Raw genomic sequence first — 22,581 nt, 5'->3', positions numbered from 1 at the left:
GTCTTTTGCAGCAGATTTGCCTCAATACAGTATGTCGTTTGTTTTCTTGACCGCTGCTTCCATGGGTGTTGATTGTGGATCCAAGTAAAGTGAAGTCCTTGATCACGGCTCTCACCGGACCGCCTTGATTTCATGGTCCTTGCTAAGAGCGGCAGAGAGCAGCCACCATCTCCAGTGTTTGAATTCTTTCTAACTGCTTCCAGAGCTACAGGCGCGATGAGCACAGCGTGCCTCCCAACACTTTTTTCCCCCAGATGTTTTGCACAGCGTAAGAGTGACTAGTTTTCTCCCCTTCAGCAGTTTCCTCACCACCAAGCTGGTGCCAGCCCACCTCCAGGTACCAGTTTTTATGTGACCAGGGCACAAGCTAAGGCTTCAAACTACAGTGGCTCAAACAAGACGTAAGTTGGATTCTCTCGCATATAACAGCGTGGGGGGGACTCCTGCAGGGTAGTAGAACCCCGCATCCCTAAGTATAGGTATAGGGCCGGTGGTGCTGAATCAAGGGGCAGGCAAGGGCCCAGATTCCTTCTGTCTGCGCTCCGCCATCCCTGGGGTGTTGTCCATGCTGGTCCACCATGCAGTTCTCGCATTCCAGATGCGGGAAGTAAATAGTGACACCATGTGTCCGTGTTTTCAAGGGCGTATTCTGGCTGCTCTGTGGGAACTGAACGGGAGGTGGGGCCGGAAGTGATAGTATTAGAAAGGTCAGGCGGGAGGTGACAGGCTTGACGGGGAGGGCAGCGAGAGGTTGCAAGGTCTGCAGGTGCGGCTGTGTGCTTTGGAGGAAGAGCTGGTCTTGCTGAAGGGATGTAGAAAGGAAAGGGCAAGGCGGGGTCCGGGGTGGCGACTTGAGCACCTGGGTGGGCAGTGGGGCCGTTGGTTGAGAGGAGAAGAGGGGTGTGGGACTGCTTGGGGGAGAAAATGAGAGACCAGTTGGGCCCTTCCGAGTTGTGTCTCTGAGACGTGTAGCGGAGACACAGCAGGCGCTGCTAGTCCTGAGTGATTGCTTTGTGCGGTGCTTTCTGCAGATTATCTGAATTTCACCACAGCTGTTGTTATTCCCACATCACAGATGAGGAAACTGAGGTACAGAGAGGTTAATCACCAGGCCTAAGGATCCTCAGCCAGTAAGTGCTGGAACTGGGTGTTACACCCTAGCCGTCTGTCTCCAGAGCCTGCCCTCTGATCTGCCGTGCTGTCCAGCTTCCTACGCGGGGCTCCTGGAACTAAATAAAGCGCGAGCTTCACGATGAAGCCCTAAACTGGCCATCACGACATGACGAAATGTACGACGCCATGGTCTGTCAAGGACAGGAGTCAGAGGTCGTTGTTGTCCAGAGAGAACAGGAAGGACCTAATGGAAGGAACCTTGGGTGATCTTCGAGATTGAAAGTGTTGAAATTAAGTGCCACACTTGAGGTTGCAGTGCTTCCTGACTGTTAGCAAAGAGTGAGTTGGGTCTCTTATTGCCTTATGGTGCGTATTGCCTCGTAATCTGATAAAGTTGTTGTTTATATTGTATCCTAGTCTTTGATCTAATAATCCAGATTGAGTTCAATAAAGTATCCAAGTTCTTGTCCTGTTTTCTGTCCTCTCTGTCTCTTTCTTTCACACACACAGGCACACACATACTCCCAGAATTTGGCTACCCTAGAAGTGTGACTAACAGTCTCTCTGTTCGCTGTGAGTGGGGCTACGCTCTGTCATGGCAGGGTCCACAGTCGCCAGCAAAAGACCCCACACACGCTCTGTCGGTGCACAGGAAGTGCGATACTCACACAGAGAAGAGACAGCATGATCAGCTTCCCTAGGGGCACTAATCTCCCATGGCCAGCAGGCTCATCCCGCGTGTGGGTGCAGGACAGATGTTCTTCGTTCACCCCTCTTGTGCTGTATTATGTGAGACCCGATTCCCTCCCTGCCGGGAACAGGTAACAGAGGTGGGGTTGGCCAGGTGCCATATGTGCCTGCACACATGCAAGAGACAGAGAAAGTTACTGTGTGCCCAGAACAGGGGGAACCCCCCAAAAAACCAAACCTATTGTAAGTCAATTTAGGGACCCTAAAGGACAGAGTAGAACTGCCCCATAGGGTTTCCAAGGCTGTAATCTTTATGGGAGCAGACCTTCAACGTCTTTCTTCTGTGGAGCTGATGGTGGGTTCAAACTGCTGACCTTTCAGTTAGCAGCCGAGCACTTAACCACTGCACCACCAGGGCTCCTTGAATAGGTAGAAGTCTTCTCTAATAAAGAGAAGGGACTGGGAGAGAGAGAGAGCGCAACCCAATTCCCAGCCTCCTTATCAGAGAATGTTTTAGGCCCAAGGCCTTTACTTGAGTGGCTTGGATGAAAGGTACAGAGGCAGACTATTCCCCCAATGCTCTCTGTGCATGAGAATCACCAGTGGAGTGTTCAGGAAATACAGCTGCCGAGAACCAGTCTGTTGGCAGTGAGCCTTATGCAGGGCCAGTCAAGGCTCTCACTTGTAATGCTGTCAGTGTCCCATATCTCAGAGGTCACTGCTCTTCATTGCTTGATGGTCAGTGTCTTCAAATCTGTTGTTTCATATATTTTATCCGTTTTTTGGTTGTTTCATGCATTGGTTCTTGTTAACCCTTCTTGGCCCAGGGAGGAAGTTGGATAATACAGTTTGATTCAAGATTTAAGAAGTTGAAACACACAGACACACACACTGTGTTGGAGTGGGTTTCACTTACATGTGGCCTTCCTGGCCTTGTGTTTATAATTCTGCCAAAATGATTAGCTGAGTCACAGTCTTGCAAAGGAATTAGTCAGTCTGCTATGCAAATAGGGTGTGTAAAACCACCCAATAGGATTAAGTGACCTTGTGAAAATTGGTCAGTTAACTATGCATATTAAGTGACTGGCCTACTGAGGGGATTGGTTGGTTGGTGGTCTGGTGGGAGGGAGGTGACTTGAAATTGACAAGAGATTTGCTTTCATAATGGTCAGTCATACAGACATTGATGGGGGGCCTCACTACCATAAAGAAAAGCCTGGAGCAGAGCACGTCCTTTGGACGTGGGGTCCCTATGCTGAGAACCTCCTAGACACAGGAGAGAGAGAGCTGTAACACTGGAGACAGCGTGAGATGACACAGCAGTATGAGCAGCAGCAGTCTGAGCTGCAGAGAAATGGCGGCAGCAGTATGAGCGGCAGGAACCAGGAGACCAGCACAAGGCAGCTGCAGTGGGCTTGGCAGCCCGCGGAGCAAGACAGAGCTGAGCGCCTTCAGGCAGGAGGCTTGCTGCCAGAGTACGCTTTACTGGGCACTTGTCAGCAGAGCTAAAGAGCTGTAACACTGCCTGGTGTCAGGCGCGGCCGAGAGAAGGGTTGCCTCCTGTGGGCACAGCCGAGAGGAAGCTGAGAGCTGTCCTGATTGGTGAACTGTCTCCTGTCTTCTGAGTGGTATCCTGTTACTTCCAAGTTGATCCTGCTCCCAAATTGTAGCCTGTCACTTCTCTAATAAACCATGTAATCATGAGTATGGTCTGTGAGTTCTCGGCCATTGCAACGAATTATCGATCCCAGTAGAGAAGTAAGAGGGCGGTGGTGGGGGGTGCAGCTGGTGTCAGAAATGGTGAAAACATTGGACAGTGGAGGGATGTCCGACCTCCACCTCAGGAGCCAGGTTTATGCTGACCTGATTCTCATCCCTCCTCGGGAAGTTAGATGAGGGCTGACGCTGCTAGATTCCACACACACCCAATGAAGTTAATTTTGAGGGACCCCCTAAAAAGTTCAACAATGCACATCCTGAATGCATTCAACCGGGTTTTGATTTAGACTATTTTTAAGATTGTCTTAGAAAAAGTTCCCGTAGGCTGTGCATAGCAGCAGCATCCTGACGGGTAGCTGGGACCACTAACAGTGTGAGTGTTTTCTGTGCGGAGCCTGCTCCAGCTGTGCTGCCAGCTCCCTTTCCAGGCTCTCTGCAGCTCTAGCAGCAGGCCGGGGCACGATCTCCTGGGACACGTGCCTTTCCTTTCCGTCCACCCTCACACCATGCCACCAGTCCAGGAGTGGGCAGAAGCTTGAGGTGTCAAAAGGGTGGGTGATTTTGAGTTGCAATCTGGAACATTTCTGATGCAGCTGCAGAAACTTAGATGTGAGTAGGTGGTAAGCTTCCGGTCTTCCCGTTTTCACCAATTTCTCATATCATAAATCGCCGCCCGGAAAACGGGGGGCTGAGGGTGTTTGATACCTGCTCTGCTCTGAGACGTTAACGTCGCTAACACTTGAAAAGTCACCTAGTGAAGCGGCTAGTCCTTGTCCGCAAAACCGCTTCAACATGCGGATGGCTTGGACTCCATTCAAGTAACCCTAAGTGGTCTGACTTACAGAGTAAGAGGGTTCCGAGTTAAACGTGCGTGCCTCACCCCGCTGGATGCAGATTTTATACCTGATCTGCTTGCGAGGGGCGGGCAGGGTCCCACTGTGAGAACGTAATGAGCACTGGCTGCTAGTGCGGACCCCTGAGGAAACCCTTTCTTCTGGCCTTTCTGTGCTTGCTCTTGTCCTTCTGGATAATCATAACCCACCCTCAAGAAACACGTTAATTCTTTTACTCGTTTTTTAGTTTAGAAACAGTCTGCTGAGCTGCTTTATCCTGTCTGTTCTACTCGGGTTGGTTGTACTCAGCCATCCTTCCATTCGTGGTTGCTGTTCGGTTCCGACTCATAGCGACCCTGTGTACAACAGAACGAAACACTGCCCAGTCCTGCGCCATCCTCACAGTCATTGTCGTGCTTGAGCCCATTGCAGCCACTGTGTCATTTCATCTCGTTGAGGGTCTTCCTCTTTTTCGCTGACACTCTGTCCTTCAGGGAACTGGTCCCTCCTGATAACATGTCCAAAGTACATGAGATGCAGTCTCGCCATCCTTGCTTCTAAGGAGCGTTCTAGCTGTACTTCTTCTAAGACAGATTTGTTCATTCTTCTGGTAGTCCTTCCATATAGGTAAAAGAAATTGTTCAATAATAATCATCTTTGGTTATAACTCTAATACAGATGTTTACCCTGGAAGCTGCATGTGGCCTCAACGTTTCCAGTTTGTGGCAGATTTCTTTATATTGACACAGAAGGGTTAAAACGAGGTTAGCGTCAGCCAGGAGGTAGTTTTCCATGGGTGGACACACCTCTTATAGTATCTGTTGTGTTCAGCATAACCCTGGAAGGATTGTGACTTGGCTTGTGTCTTTAATTACCAAGTACTGTGCAAGGCACATAGTAGGTCTTCAGCAAATACTTTTTGGTTGATGAAAATATGAGGCTGTGTGTGTGTGTTTAACTAGAAAGAAGTAAGGAGAGGGTTACACTATTGCATAAAACTGTTAGTCTTTTCAAAGTTTCATTTATTCAGAGCAAATTATGATTCACTGGGAAAACCCCAGCAGTGTGCCACATCGTTCCCTTTGTTACCGTGACCGTAGCTTACCTCTCTAGATTTCCTTTTTGCACTTATCGTCAAGACCGTATTATTAGATTTTTGTAAAGGTGTACAATTCATTGATTTTTTTTAGTGAACTTACAGAGTTGTGCAACCATCACCACCATCCAGTGTTAGAACATTTCTGTCACCCTAAAAAGTTCTCTTTGTCCATTTGCAGTCACTCCCACTGCTACCGCCATCTCCAGGCAACCACTAATCTACTTCCTGTCTCTAGACATTTGGCTTTTCTGGAAATTTCAGATAAATGGAACATACAATATGTGGTCTTTTGCATCTGACTTCTTTCGCTTTGTGTAATGTTTTCGAAGCTCATCCATGTGGAAGTATGGCAGTACCCAACATCAAAACCCGTTGCCGTCTAGTCGGTTCCGACTCATAGCGACCCTGTAGGACAAGGCAGAACTGTCCCATAGAGTTTCCAAGGAGCGCTTGGTAGATTCGAACTGCCGACCTTTTGGTTAGCAGCCGTAGCTCTTAACCGCTGCACCACCAGGGTTTCCTATCCACCAGTGGTTTGGTTTTTTATAGCTAAATAATATACCATTGCATGGATATACTACATTCTGTTTATCCGTACATCTGTTGATGGGCATTTGGGTTGTTTCTTCTTTTTGGCTATTGTATAGTGCTGGAAATTCTGAAATTTCACATATAGATCATGGTGTGGATATTTATTTTTATTTTTCTAGATAGATACCTAGGATTGTAATTGCTGGTTCCAGTGGTAAACCCTGGTGGCGTAGCGGTTAAGGATTCGGCTGCTAACCAAACGGTTGGTAGTTTGAATCCACCAGGCACTTGGAAACCCTATGGGGCGGTTCTACTCTGTCCTATAGGGTTGCTATGAGTTAGAATCAACTCAGCGGCAGTGGGTTTGGTTTTTTGGATTTATGGTAAATTTGGACCTCTGGTAGAACGGTGGTTAAAGCACTCATGTGCTAGCCAAGAGGTCAGCTGTTCGAACCCAACAGCTGCTCCATGGGAGAAAGATATGGCAGTCTGCTTCTGTAAAGATTTACAGCCTTGGAAACCCTATGGGGCAGTTCTACCCTGTCCTATAGGGTTGCTATGAGTCAGAATTGATTTGAGGACAGTGAGGTTTTTTTTTTTTCCTTTCAACGGTAAATTTGTGTTTGACTTTTTAAGAAACTGCCAGTCTGTTTTCCAAAATGGCTGTACCGTTTTGTATTTCCGTCAGCAGTGCAGGCACTATGGTCCCGTTGGTCCGCCTCCACACAGCCCGTGTTACTGCCTGTCCTTCTCGTTAGAGTCGTTCTAGCAGTGATGAAGTGGTTTCTCACGGTGGTCTTCATTTCTGTTGCCCTAATGATTGATGGGCATTCCTGGGTGGTGCAAACAGGGAACACACTCAGCTTCTGACTGGAAGGTTGGGGGTTCCAGTCCCCCCAGAGGTGCCTCAGAAGAAACACCTGGCAATCTGCTTCTGAAAAGTCAGCTGTCGAAAACACCATGGAGCCCAGTGCTACTCTGACACACACGGGATCGCCATGAATCACAACTGGTTTGGTTTGGTATAAAATGATTGGTGAATCTTCCAGGCTTAAACGTAATGCTCGACAAGTCCCCCACGTTTCTGTCTGCTCTCGGAGTTACCTTCTCTGTTATTTCCTCTGGATAACTGCATCTCAGAGCGCTAAGCTTCCACTCTTACCTCCCACCGCTGGTGTCTTGGCTCCTCTCCCATAAATTGCCGCCTTCTTGCCAAGCTGGACTCGGTGGAGAGCGTGGACGGAAAGGTTATGGACAGTAAGTCAAGGCATCGTTTAAAAATGATCACGACTGGCTGCAGCGGAGCATCAGGATGTTAGGATCAGTTTGGTTGATGTCACAGTGTGCCCTGGTTCCCGTAGGAGGTGAATTTAGGAACCCTAACTCCTGCCCTCTGTTTAGTTGGCCCTGTGCCGAATCCCACTGAGGTGTAGGCAGCAAGCCTCACGAGAGTGCAAGGTCGTTTTCCAAATGGAATGTCACCGGGAAGGAATCTTCTGAGTGGCGTCCACAGGGTCTTACTAATCCTGCTGCGTCTGGTGTTAGCTTCTGTAAACCCGGGTCTGACGGCCGTCTGTGTCACCGACTGCCGCGGAAGTGAACTGTCTACCGGGCTGGAGTTCAAACAAAGAACTAAGCAAACCTCGCTTGGCCAGCTGTTCTCGGCAGCTGTTGTTGTGGGGGGCCGTCGAGTCGATTCTGGCCCCTAGCCACCCTACGGGACAGAGCAGAGCTTCCCTGCGGGGCTTCCTGGCCTGTGATCTTTCTGGGAGCAGATCGCCGGGTCTTTCTCCCGTGGAGCCGCCGGGTGGCTTTGAACTGCCAACATTTTTGGTTGGCAGTCGAGTGCTGTTTTTGGAAACTAGGTCTCAGTTAACCACCAAAAAACAAATCAAACCGACTGCCATCGAGTCGATTCTGACTCATAGTGACCCTATAGGACAGGGTAGAACTGCCCCATAGAGTTTACAAGGAGCAGCTGGTGGATTCGAACTGCCTACCTTTTGGTTAGCAGCCGTAGCTCTTACCCACTGCGCCACTAGGGTTTCCAACCAAACCTGTTGGCGTCAAGTCGGTTCCAACTCATAGTGACCCTGTAGGACAGAGTAGAACTCCCCATAGGGTTTCCAAGGAGCAGCTGGTGGATTTGAACTGCTGACCTTTTGGTTAGCAGCTGTAGCTCTTACCCACTGCGCCACCAGGGTTCCAGCCTGACATATTTATAGTGCACGTGATATTCAGAATGATGGTCGTGAGTCGGTAAAAATTCTCAAAACACCTTCAAAATGAAAGATTAGATTATTTCTTTTATTTTACTATTAATTGCGTTTTACTGCCGTCCAGTGTTCTGGTGTTCCGATTCACAGTACACATGCTCTCTGTTATCCAGAGTGTTTCATTTTGAAGAGCGTGCCCTTTTCTTGCTCTGCTGATTGAAGCGAGTATACAAGCTTTCCTGTGAAGACTTCAAAGACGTATGTCTGTTTTTCGGTTATCCTCCACATGCTTTTCGAGCAGGTGGAAAATGGAGACGCGGGTTCGGGGGTGGGGGGGGTCCCAGCAGCCTGAGTCCAGCCGAGGTGGTGTGGGCCCTGGGTTCAGGTCTTTAGTTCCGAGCCCGGGCTCTCTGTCCACCTGCACTCCTGTGCCCTCGGCTCACCTGGAGCGCACCCAGGTGCAGCGAGAGAACTTCCCCAGGCCAGTTCCTCCAGGCTGGCTCTCATCAGCACAGAAGCCAAGGCTGTAGTTTAATTCCTGGCAAAGTGCTCAGCCTTCCGCGCACCCTCCCCTGCGCCTCGCTCATTAGGCTCACGCGTGTCCCATCACTTTCAGTCAAGAAGAAAGTCCCCGTCAGCACAGGGGTGATCAGCCGCCTCAGCAGAAGACGGCTCGTCTCCCCAAGACCTGTGCCCACTTTTTTCATTTCCATCACCAAGGCGACAGGATACATAGTTTATATTTTAATTTATGCACCTTATCGAGTGTCTTGTCTTTTCTTGTTCTCAGCCATGTTCCTGTTGCAGCCGTTCTCTGGTGAGGGTGGCTGTTCGACTGAGCTTCCGATATTGTTAACTAATGGAGGTCTGTGTGTGTCCACCCAGGATTTTAATTTTGTTCATACGGTGCAAGTGTCTCTCTAGTTCGGTGGTAAATCTTCATCTGCTGTTACCAACGCTGGCAGGGCCTCTTGAGACAGAGTGGAAGAGAATGAGCCATTTAACACGAGCAGTCCCATCATCGATGCCTCTGCAGCGTTTGTTTGCCTGTGGCCTGGGCGCAGCCGGGACAGTGGGACGGTTTGCCAAGTCAGTGTGCAGAGCAGCATCGAGTGTGGTCGGCTGTCCATAATCCACAGTAGATAACAGAAGATGTGAATAGTTTAGTCCACGCAGCTGGCTGAGGGCCGCCAGACAGCCTCACATCCCTGGAGGAGCCCTCACTGCCACCTTGGCACTGGAACACAGCTCCCGTTTTCGTCTGCCATGGGGTGTGGGATCCTGACCCCTCAGCCACCTGACCCCCTGGAAGAATGTCGGCACTTCACCATGGACAGTCACCAGTTTGCTGCCCTTAGTGGATCAAATGTTATCTGAGCACACAGAAATGGTTTACGATATAGTTCCAGAGATGTTCTTAATTTCACCCAGAAAATACACGTTCCGGTTCATGTTCGTCTGTGCCCTGGCTTTCCTTTTTAGGAAGCACTGTATTATTCAGAGGAGGCCTTCGGTGTCACAAGCGGTTAACGCACTCAGTTGCTAACTGAAAGGTTGAGGTTCAAGTCCATCCAGAGGTGCCTCGGAAGAAAGGCCTGGCAATCTGCTTCTGAAAAATCAGCCATTGAAAACCCTATGAGCACAGTTCTACTCAGACACAGATGGGATCGCCATGAGTCAGAATCAACTCAATGACAGCTAGTAACGGGTATGTTATTCAGAACAGAACAAGGGAAATAATATTATTGCTTATTAGCTGACTATGATGTTACTAATAGTAAAAATTGAAATGTACGTATAAAGTGGCATGGGGAATATTTACTATCACTTTTTCTCCTCAGTCCCAATAATTGATAAAGTTGAAGTAAAGCAATTTTGACACATCACGCGTCTTTTTACAATACGAGCTGGAGCAGATCCAGAGAACCAGAGATGTATGTCCCTCGTCTTGTGCTCTGTCTTCAGTGACTTGGGTGGAGGCAAAGGAGGCCGTGTTGTCTGCAGAGCTCGTGAAGATGATTAGCATGACTCCTGGGGTATATCACAGAATAAGGATCGAGTCGATTTTGATGAATTTTGGGTTTTTGGATCTTTGTCCCTGAGTTTCCACGAGAATGTCGTGTATCGGGGTTGTCAGCACGTTTTCTGTGGTACATGTGGCAGATGTTTTCTTCCAGTTGGTCAGTTACCTTTTCACTTTATTAAAGTTTTAGTTTATTTTCTGCCCTACAGAGTTTTTTTTTTATTTTTATGTAGTCAGATTTATCAATTTTTGTTTATTGCCTCTGGGTTTTCAGCCCTAGTTAGAAAGTCTTCCCCTAACAAAGATTAAAGAGTAATTCACACATGTTTTTTTTCCAGGCATTATATACTTGCATTTTTTTGCATTTACATGCCTGATCCATTTGGGGCTTCTTTTTGTCTATGGTGTGAGGCATAGATCTATTTTTCTCTTTTTCCAAATGGCTACACAGGTGTCCCAGCACCACACATTTAAAGCTCCATCTTCATCCCAGTGATTGAGATGCTGCGTTTTCCCACACTGAATTCTCCTGTGTTTTTTAGTCTGTTTCTGTCCCATTGGTCTACTTGCCTGTCTAAGCGCCGGTGTCACACAGTTTAATTACAGTGCCTGCATGGTGTGTTTTAATGTTTTTATTTTTCAGTCTTTTCCTGGCTCTTCTTGCATGTGTGTTATTCCATATGAACTGTAATGTCAACTTGTGAAAGCAGGAAATAGTTTGTTGGTATTTTTACTGATGTTGCATTACATTTATAAATTAGAGAGAACTGCTGTTGTTACGATGTTGAGTCATCCTGCCTAAGGACAGCAACGTCTTCTCACTTCTTCACGTCTACTTCTGTGTCTTTCGGGAGCGTTTTACATTCTCCTTGCATAGATTTTGTGCAATTTTTGTTAAACATTCCCCTGAACATTTAATGTTCTTTGCTGTGATTATTTTAAACGTGCTTTTCTTTGTTTATTCTTTTGTATTTGAAGGCTGTTGATTTTTGCCTGTTAATTTCGTATCCTGCTATTCAGTGAATTTGTTTATTATTTGAGTTAGTTTTATCATTGATGCTCTGGGGTTTTCCAGGTACAATAAAACCTGTGAAAGCTCGAACTTGTGTGAGGCAGAAACCTGCAGAGAAGAAAGACTAAAATATTTTCCATTAATAGGGAGCGTTCGAAAAGTGCTAAGACTGTGCCCTGTCAAAGGCAGAAAACTTGCGAGACCCGGAAAAACCAAGACAGTTCCACTGAGTTCCAGCTCTCACAGCTTTCACTATATATACGGTATCATCTGAAGGTAGAGATAGTTTTGCGTCTTTACCCATGTTTACGTCTCTAATTGATTTCTCCTGTCTAACACCTCTGGGAAAATGTTGACGAGAAGTGGAGATAGTGGGCTCCTTGCCTTGTTCCTGATCTTAGTAGAAATACCTCTAGTTTTTCTCCATTAAATGAGATACCAGCATTAGGATTAAGGTATGTATATTTTATCATATTAAGAAAATAACCCTCAATTCCTGCTTGCTTTCATTTTTATCATAAATGGGGTTTGAATTTTACCAAAGGTTTTTCCAGCATCCATAGAGATAAGAAGTCCATGAGAGCCAAAGTACGACCTTGAGTATGTCCCACCTCAATTTAGAGACGATCTCATTAATACATTTGATGCATTGAACGCTAATGACCGAAGACCAGATGAGTTGTGCGACCTCAAGGCCATCATACGTGAAGAAAGCAAAAGGTCATTAAAAAGATAGAAAAGACCAACCTGGATGTCAGAAGAGACTCTGAAACTTGCTCTTGAACATAGAGTAGCTAAAATGAATGGAAGAAATGATGAAGTAAAAGAGCTGAACAGACGATTTCCAAGGGCAGCTCATGAAGACAAAGTAAACTATTACAGTGAAATGTGCAAAGACCTGGAGTTAGAGAACCAAAAGGGAAGAGCACACTCAACATTTCTGAAGCTGAAAGAACTGAAGAAAAAATTCAAGCCTTAAGTTGCAATAGTGAAGGATTCTGTGGGCAGATACTGAACGACACAGGAAGCATCAAAAGAAGATGGAAGGAATACACAGAGTCACTACACCAAAAAGAATTGGTCAGTGTTCAGCCATTTCAAAAAGTCGCACATGATCAAGAACTGATAGTACTGAAGGAAGAAGTCTAAGCTGCACTGAAGGCATTGGTGAAAAACAAGGCTCTGGGAGTTGATGGAATAACAATTGAGATGTTTCAACAAACCGATGCAGCTCTGGAAGCTCTCACTTATCTATGCCAAGAAATTTGGAAGACAGTTACCTGGCCAACCTACTGGAAGAGATCCATATTTATGCCTATTCCCAAGAGAGTTGATCCAACAGAATGCAGAAATTATCAAACAACATCAATAATACCACACGCAAGAAAAATTTTGCTGAAGATCATTCAAAAGCTGTTGCAGCAGTACATCCACAGGGAACTGCCAGAAATTCAAGCCTGATTCAGAAGAGGACATGGAATGAGGGATATTATTGCTGATGTCGGATCTTGGCTGAAAGATGTTTACCTGTGTTTTATTGAGTATACAAAGGCATTTGACTGTGCGAATCATAACAAATTGTGGATAACAATGCAAAGAACGGGAATTCCAGAACACTTAATGGTGTTCATGAGGAACTGGTACATAGACCAAGAGGCAGTTGTTTGAACAGAACAAGGGGTTACTACCTAGTTCAGAATCAGGAAAGGTGTGCATCAGGGTTGTATCCTTTCACCATACTTATTCAATCTGTATGCTGAGCAAATAATCCGAGAAGCTGGACTACACGAAGAAGAACGCGGCATCAGGACTAAAGGAAGACTCAATTAACCTGCGTTACGCAGATGACACAACCTTGCTTGCTGAAAGTGAAGAGGACTTGAAACATTTACTGGTGAAAATCAAAGACTACAGCCTTCAGTATGGATTTACACCTCAACATAAAGAAAACAAAATTGTCACTACTGGACCAATAAGTAATATCATGATAAACAGAGAAAAGATTGAAGTTGTCAAGGATTTCATTTTACTTGGATCCACAATCAATGCCCACTGAAGCAGCAGTCAAGAAATCAAACGACATATGGTATTGGGCAAATCTGCTGCAAAAGTCCTCTTTAAAGTATTAAAAAGCAAAGATGTCACTTTGAGGGCTAAGATACGCCTGACCCAAGCTGTTGTATTTTCAGTTGCCTCATATGCATGCAAAAGCTGGACAATAAGTAAGAAGACTGAGGAAGAATGAATGCCTTTGAATTATGGTGTTGGCAAAGAATATTATTAAAGTCCTACCATAGACTTCCAGAAGAACGAACAAATCTGTCTTGGAAGAAGTACAACCAGAATGCTCCTTAGAAGCGAGGATGGAGAGACTTCATCTCTCGTACTTTGAACATGTTGTCAGGAGGGACCAGTCCCTGGAGAAGGACATCATGCTTGGTAAAGTAGAAAGTCAGCAAAAAAGAGGAAGAACTTCAATGAGATGGACTGACACAGTGGCTGCAACAATGGGCTCAAACATAGCAAAAATTGTGAGGATGGTGTGGAAGTGGGCAGTGTTTCGTTCTGTTGTATGTAGGGTCACTATGAGTCGGAATTGACTCAATGGCACCTATACAACAACATTGGAGATAATCAGTATTTTTCCTTGGTTTTATTAATATGGTGGATGATATTAATGTATTTCACAATACTGAACCTGTCTTCCATGTTTGAAATAAACCCTACTTGATCATTGTATGTGGTTCTCTTAATGTGGTGTGAGTCTGTGCGCTTTTCTTTTAATATTTTTGCATTGATACTCCTGAGTGATACTGGTCTTTCTTTTGTCTTTACCTGGTTTATTGGTGTTACACTTGCTTCATGAAAGGAGTTGGGGAGTTTACCCTCATTTTCAATGCTCTTGAATAATTTATAGAGCATTGGGACTATCTAGTCTTTGAAGGCTTAGTGGAATTCCCCCATGAAACCATTTGGCCCTAGTGCTTCTTGTGGGGTAGTTCCTTTATAACTTTTTTATTTCTTCTGTGGAAATCATCTGTTTAAGCTTTCTAACTCTAATGGGGTCATTCTTGGCCATCTGAATTTCCTTAGGAAGTTAGCTATTTCATCTGTGTTTTCAAATATATTTGCATAAAAGTCTGCAAAAGTAGTCTCTTATGCTTTTACAAATTTCTTCTCTTTCAGTGATTATTTTCCCCTTGTCATTGCTCATTTTTTATGTTTGTGCTTTCTCCCTTTTTTCCTTGATCAAGTTAGCTAGTGGTTTATCTATTTTGTTAATTCTTCCCAAAAATACAGGTGTTCGAGTTTTTCTGTTCTTTACCTCATGATTTTCTACTTTTACCTTCAATAGGTGAGTTAAGCCTATTCATTCACATTGATTGATATGACTGACTTGTTTGTTATCAACTCTGTCATAATCTTTTAGAAGTGTGTATATTTTGTTTTATTTGCTGTGTTTCTTTTTCTATGAGATGGGTATTCTCTGCTCTGTTACTGAGAATATATTTTGGGATTTAGAAAGGTCTGTATTTTCCAGTGATTACCTTTGTAGTTAAACCATTTTAATGTCCTCAGTACGCTGTTCCATTATTTAACCCATTAACTGTCAGATTTATCAGTTTTTTCCCCAGTATCTTTTTATATCCACTCAGTGCTTATATAAGAGGCCCTGGTGTCACAGTGGTTAAGCTCTCGGCTGCTAACCGAAAGGTCAGTGGTTCGCACCCACCAGCCACTCCGCAGGAGAAAGACGTGGCAGTCTGCTTCCATAAAGATTAGAGCCTTGGAAACCCTATGGGGCCGTTCTGTTCTGTCCTATAGGGTTGCTGTGAATCAATTCAGCGGCAGTGGGTTTGGGTTTTTGGTGTTGCTTATACAAGAATGAACTGTATAATAATGAGAATTTTCCTTTCTCCCTCTCCCTTCACCTCCCATTTTTTAGCTGCATTATTTCTACTTTGTCGTCTTTGCTTTAGTCTTAGATGAACATCTGGATGTTTTTAATTGCTAACCGTAAGTCCTTTTCCTGGACTTCTCCCAGTCACCACCCGGCTGGATGAAGTGGTGAAGATGAAGCTTATCCTTGCTTTGAATCCTCAAGAAGAGCTGCTGGATATAGAATTCTCTAAACTCTTGTATGTTGAACACTATTTTTCTGTAGCCTTGATATTTGAAGGTCAGCTTGGCTAGATTTAAAATGCTTGGTTCATACTTCCTCTCACTGAGTTTTTTAAGAAATGTTACTCCATTTTTGCCTTACTTAGGTGTTAGTTTTGAAAATTCTGATGCCAGTCTAATTCCTTTGCTTTCTAAGTTATTTAATTTTTGTGCCCAGAGGCCTTGAGGATTTTATTTTTATCTTTGAAATCTAATGTTTATGAGCATGTTTTCCAGAGTTGAACGTTTCTCGGTTAATTTTCCTAGGTATCCAGTGAGCCCTTTAAATTTAAGATTCAGGTCTTTTTCTGTTTCTAGAACGTTTTCTTGAATCATGATTTTAGGACTTAACTTTGTTCCATTGTTTTACGTTTCTTTTTGAGGGACTCTGATTATACGAACATTGTTCCTTATTTGTCTCCTATTAGTTTTGCATTCTTTCTCACCCTTTTTACTTTTCTCTTTATTCCGTTTTCATTTCCTTGATTGTGTTCCTGTCTTTCATCAGTGCCTGTTATTAAATGTTTACTTGAGTCTGTTCTCCTTGGGCACCTTAACATTTATACTTCATTTCTGAGATAATTTTGTCTTTTTCTTCTGTTGCTTCCATGAGTTCATTCAACCTTCTCTTCATTTCCCAGATCTCACGCTGGGATTTGGGGACTTTCAGCATTCTCTGTCTTCAGGTTATGCTGAGGGTGTGGTTTATGTAGAATTTGCGTTTCCCTTTTTGCTGTTTCATATTGTTTGGGAAGGAACTGTAGGGAGATAAGGAGCTGTGGCACCACCATTGTCTTCAGCTACCCAGAAGTTGAGAATTTCTCACGAGATATTATTTACCTGTTTCAGAGTTCAACATTTTTTATTTTAATGTTTAAGTGTCTGTTTTAAGGTGTGTTAAAAACCTGTTGCTGTCACGTCGATTCTGACTCGTAGCGGCCCTACAGGACAGAGTAGAACTGCCCCATAGGGTTTCTAAGGAGTGGCTGGTGGATTTGAACTGCCGACCCTTTAGTTAGCAGCCGAATGCTTAAGATGTGTTGGAGAGCAGTAAAACTAGCACTCTAAACCCATGATATAGAATTTCTATTTTAAATAAATCCACTAAGTGAAAGAAAAGTCAGCGTAGAACATATTACACCAGTAGTGGTACAGATAATAAAAAGTCAACAGTGCGCTAGCTTTGGCAGCGCGTATAGTTAAAAAAAGTTTGGCCAAAATCACGATGGTGGTTTGGGAGACATGGGCTGATGGGAGGGATTTCTAACTCAGGGAGCAGACCAGCAGGGGGCTCAGCATGGCCCCACTGGTGCTGAGAGGGACCGCTGGCCCTGGTGGGAGGGTAGGTTCACACCCATTTACAAAGGTCCTCCCACCGCTGAAACTGTTGTTGAGAGCATTGTTAACCCTCACAGTACCCGAAGCCTCGGGACTTGGAGAGGGAGTAATCTCTTTCTTTAATATCGGGGGGTTGCTTTTGTTATTTATCTTCTTTAGTTCATGTGGAAGCAAAAAAATAAATGCCGACTTTCCCAGAGGTTAACAGCATGGACTGCGTGTGTAACTTTTGAAATAAATAAAACTAATTCGCTCTTCCTTGTCAGTAAGGCAAAGAATTATTCATGTCTGATTACTCATATCGTATTAAGAAAGTATGTAATTTGATACTAAACAAAATGTGTTGAAGTATATAACTACTTTCTTGAACAAAATTTATAGGTTGTGTACATTTTCAGGATCAATAAACCAGTCGCAATAGTTTATAATTACAAGAATTTCAGCCAAAGTTGTTTAAAATGATTATTTTAAATCTATAAAGCTAAGTAAGTATCAGACAGCACTGGAAATAATGAGGTTAAATGTAATTGATGGTTGTTATTCCTGAAAAGATAAAGTTTAGAGTCATCTCCTCAAACGTCCTATAAAGTTTTCCAGCCCCGCAGGGGTATGTATTTGCAGCCGAAGTTTCCAGAAAGCAGATTAAATTAGCATGTTGTGTGCCGTATGAGGCCGTCTAAATCGAGGCTCTGTTCGTTTCAGAAGCGGGTGTGCCGGAGACCAGAGGCGGCTGTGCATGAGTGGGGCTGTAGCCAGCTGAGCAGGTGTGCACGACAGTCCTGGAGTCCAGAGGAAGTGACGCCTCTGCCCAGCGGACCCCCACCTGCACATGGGCCAGAGAGCAGCCGCGGGAAACCGGCCTCCAAGGTGCGTCCATGCTCACCCCACCAGTCTCGACCCATTTCAGTATTCTAATAGGAAGCGTAAATGACTTGTTCTGATCCATCTGTAAATGTGATTTGTTACAGATTCCTCTGAATGGTGGAACGAGCTTGGCCCAGCCTTGCCCGAGGTGTATGGCAGGGGAGTCTGTAAGTGCATTGACCTTCTTGCTGTGACATGAAAGATAGACTTGTTCCTAAATATTAGATCCATAAAACAAAGTTAATAAAAACCACAATTATGTTCCTGAGGAATGAGGAACATAAATAAAAAGGTGCAGATTGATTTAAGCGTCCCTTAGCATTCTACTGGGGTGCAAACTAATTTGTTTCTAGCTTTAGATTGGAAATGGAAACTGTAAATACATTTAAAATTCTTTCTCAAAACAGCGTTTAGTGAAGAGAACAGGCCACCTGACTTGGTTAAAATAAAGAATCGTTTTAAGGACATCTTGGGGAAAAGTCCTCCCCGTGTTGTTCGATTGTTCAAATAGGAATCAACATTTTTTTTCCTCTTCCCTGTTTAAGCTTTTCTTTCATGTTGCCATAAACTTCACATAAAACACAGATTTCAGAAGGAGACACGCAATGTTTATGCCATTAATTCAGAGTGAAGAGGGGTCAAAACCTGCCAGAGTCTTGCTCTCAGCCCCCCGTATCGGGCAGAAGATCATGAAGTATACATTAGCATACTAAGACCGTTGTTATTAATTTTGAACTCACTCTAAGAACAAGTTAATATGCCTTTGAGAACCTCTATAATTCTTGGAGTTTTTTTAATTTAAAATTTGGAATCTTAATATTGCAATAAAATAGAAGTATATTTAAATTTCACATAGAAACTGGAAATTTTTTCTTTTTTTTTTTTTCAGGTGAGTATTTCTGAGGTTGCCCCCTAAAGATTTTAGAGAAATGTATTGTTCTGTTTTTGATAAGCAGAAGACTGAGTCGATAAATTAGAGAGAGATCCCGCTGACGTGTTATAGGCTGCCCCGCTGGACAGCGATGGCCCGGTGTTGTTTTACATGAAGACACAAACCGACAGCCGTCGCCCAGCTGAGCCTCTGGTCATCCGAAGTCATTAGACAAATGTGAAAACTAAAGCTTAGCGTAAAACTCACTCCAAAAAGGCGTCGTTTTCTATTTTTTGTACCGTATCTTCAGAAAAACGCCCACACGCTGCATTCCGTGGCGCTGCGGCATTGGCCTTGGTATCACAGAGCGAGCGGGAGAACAGCCTTGAGCAGGCGTGAAGGCAGAGACCCACCGTTAGCAGTTGGACCTTTCAGGTTCATTCCTACAGGTGTCAGACCTACCCTGGAACGCAAATGCATAGCATTTCCTGTGGGAAAGGACCACTTGACGGTTACGTTACTCGTCAGCTGCTAAACAGCTAGTCCCCTTCCTTGTTCCCATCCCGTTTCCATGGAATGCGTCTCGAAAATCCCCCATCTGTCTGAGGCAAACACTTGGAAGGTAATATTGATTCTTGTGCTCTGAGAGGTTGCATCTGGCGTAAGTGGCTTAAAGAAAAAAATAGTATTTGGCTCAAGCAACTGATTGGATCATTTTGGCTAATATTCTGTTTGAACAACAGTACCTGTTTGATGAGGGTTTTTCTTTCCTCTGTAATTCCCCAAGCTTGCCACTCTTAGGCTTCCTAGGAACTGAACCTGTGAGCGGAAAACCCATATTGATATGTAAATGCATCATCTTTCCGCTAGTGCTCGATATTCTTTTCATCTAAATTTCAGAAACTGACTTTAAGAAATCAGTTTCCCTTTATTTGTAGTTATCCTCAATAAAATTTCACCCAGGCTTGGGCGTTTTAATATTTACACCCACTGTTTCTAGAAGTCTTATGTAAATAAGGATTGAAATGTGAGTTTGAAAAGTCACACCTCTGGATTATTTGAACAGACTCTGGCTGCATATATCTTCTTTTTCTAATAATATGGCTAGTTTGTCTCGTAAGCTTTTAAAATAATAAGACACTTACTATTTTTGTATTCTAAAACATCAGAAGGTTCAGAGTTAAATAAAAAGCAAATACTGTTTTTAGAAATGCAAGATCCCAGGGAGTAGGGCTTGACGGCGAATCACCCCTGGGCAGCAGTTCCAAATTTCAGAAGACTTTATTAAACACACAGCTCCATTCACAAACGCTCTTGTCCACAGCTGGGCGTGCCCTCCCTCCTGCCTCACCCTTTGCACAGGTGACCCATGGTCTCCCTGGGGTCAGAAAGAAGCAGAGGTCGTGCCCGTGGTGTTTGCATGGAATTCCTGACAGGAGACCAGTGTGTGGGTGTCACCGTGCTTGGTGGCTTTCCCCCGTCACCTCCTTTGCATCCTAATTCTCTGTGTATTTCTGACCTCAGTAGGGTAACAGCTGACCTCGTCAGTTCTCCAAATTCTCAGCTCAGCTGTCTCAGCCTGCTGCCTGAGTTCTGCTCTGCTTCTGTCCCCAAGCTTTTCTTATTTCTGTCATGGAGTCCTTTCTCATGTCCGCTATATCTTGACTCTTTTTTTTCATTGTTAGGTGCTGTCGAGTTGCTTCCGACTCATAGCGACCCTTTCTACAATGGAACAAAACACTGCCCAGTCCTGCGCCGTCCTCACAGTCATTGTTATGCTTGAGCCCATTGTCGCAGCCACTGTGTCAGTCCATCTCATTGAAGTTCTTCCTCTTTTTCGCTGACCCTGTGCTTTACCAAGCATGATGTCCTTCTCCAGGGACTGGTCCCTCCTGATAACATGTCCAAAGTCCTGCCATCCTTGCTTCTAAGGAGCATTCTGGCTGCACTTCTTCCAGGACAGATGAGTTCGTTCTTCTGGCAGTCCACGGCATATTCAGTACTCTTTGCCAACACCGTAATTCAGAGGTGTCAGTTCTTCTTCAGTCTTCTTTATTCATCGTCCAGCTTTCACATGCGTATGAGGCGATGGAAAACACCATGGCTTTTTTCCATAGACCTTCTCAAACTCATCTTCCAAGCTTGCATTCGCTGTCTTCTCTATTTCTTCCATTGACATAAGTTGGCAGCTAGCTCATCGTTACGGCGATTACTATTTCAGTAGTCACTGACATAGTTTCTTCTGCTGATCCCTGTTAGCGTGAACTCCTAGTAGAAGTTACCGTGTAGGAACATCTCCTCTTTGCCGCGAATCATTGGAATGAACTGCCCTCCGTCTCTGTGGTTGAGCTGGGTTTGATGTCCGTTGGCGTGGCTGCTTCTGCCCAGGGCCTTGGCTGTTCTCTTTCTGTTATGCCAAGTCCAGTGTGGTGGCTCCAAAACCCAGTTATTTCCTTCACTGGTAGACTTCCTTTCCTCCACAAATGACTCCAGACCCAGCTGGCCCCTGCCCGAGCAGTGGGCTTCCCTTCATCACACAGTGGTCTCATGATAGCCAAGTGTGGCCTAGAAATTACGCAGTTGTCTGTGAATTCTAAGCAAGTAAGTGAGACCTATCCGTTTGCTGAAGGTCTCCAGAATACTCCAAGAAGACACATGGAAAGGGGGCATTCTAAGGCAGAAAACTGTAAGAAAAAAGGTCTAGGACAGTTCTGTTCCAGTGATTGGAAGCATGGCATAGAATGCTTGTTGAGGGAAATGGTAGTATTTCCTTATGACTGTGTTGCCAAGTGGTACCTCGTCTCTTGATACTCTGTAGACTCTCAGTGCCTGCATCCTTTAGGGGAGGGCCACCTCAGATTTTATTGAGTCAGTGTGACAGTCTGTGGCCCATTTTCTCTGAGCCCCATCCTCCACCCTGCCCCGCCTCCTGGAGGCCACATTTCCCAGCTCCCCTTGCCTCTGGTATCCGGGTAGATCCAGCCAACTTGAGCCACTGCCAGGACCCCGGAGGGTGGGGAGGGCGAGGAGGAAGCAGGGCGTTTCTCCCTCTCTCTGCTAGAGCAGCTTCTTTGCCCCTCCCTCCAGGGTCCCAGGTCCTGCAGACAGGTCCCACCATGGTTCCAGCACTTGCTGGCGACCTCCCTCTGTCCTCCCAGCCCTAGGGATGGGGTGGCCTGCCACCTGTGGCTGTGCTGCCTCACCTTTCCTGCGTGGCTTCTCATCTCTTCCATTGTTGGCGTAGTCAACTCCTGTGTTAGATTCCTCCCTCTGTTTGAAATACCTAGACTGGTCTCTGTTTTCTGACAGGACCGTACCCAGGCTGGTCAGCTAATGGACAGACACATTCTCCTGGCGGCAGGGGGATTGCTATTTTAAACCTAGGCCTCTGGGACTCTGTTACCCACCCTCAGGGCCCAGGTGCTTCATCCAGCAAGCTAAGCACTTTTGGAGTGCTGGCCAATCCCAAGTACAGGCCACGTGGGTGTGTTGGGAGCTGGGACGTTCAATGTGGAAAGTGCAGCAAACAATAACTAACCAAACTCAGTGCCGCCGAGTCAGTTCTAACTCGTGGTGACCCATGCGTTCCAGGGAAGAACTGCTTATAGGGTTTCCTAGGCTGTGATCTTTGCGGAAGCAGATCTCCAGGCCTTTCTTCTGCCATGTCACCGGGTGGATTTGAACCACTGACGTTTATGTTACTAGTGGAGTGCAAAGTGTGTGCCCTGCCCAGTGCTCCTCTGTGCTCTTATCTGGGGTTACTGGGTTTTGTTGTGCAAACTGGTAGTGAGTTGCTACTTCCGTACCAGTGTGAGAAGCTCAGTGTTCCTGGGCATTGTGGGCCCCTCCTCCCAAATTGATATTGGAGACCAGCCTACTCAGAGTTGTCACTCTTTTTTTTTTTAATTTCAGGGAAAATACTGAGGGAGTCTTAAAACCCCTCTGCGGTCATCGAGTCGATTCTGACTCACAGCAACCCTGTAGGACAGAGTAGAACTGCCCCACCAAGGCTGTAAATCTTTACGGAAGCAGACTGCCACATCTTTCTCCCGTGGAGCAGCTGTTGAGTTCGAACTGCCAAGCTTTTGCTTAGCAGCCGAGCACGTAAACC

This window comes from Trichechus manatus, unplaced genomic scaffold, assembly GCF_000243295.1.
Source record: "Trichechus manatus latirostris isolate Lorelei unplaced genomic scaffold, TriManLat1.0 scaffold00031, whole genome shotgun sequence".
Taxonomy (NCBI): Eukaryota; Metazoa; Chordata; class Mammalia; order Sirenia; family Trichechidae; genus Trichechus; species Trichechus manatus.
This window is presented reverse-complemented; position numbering follows the sequence as displayed.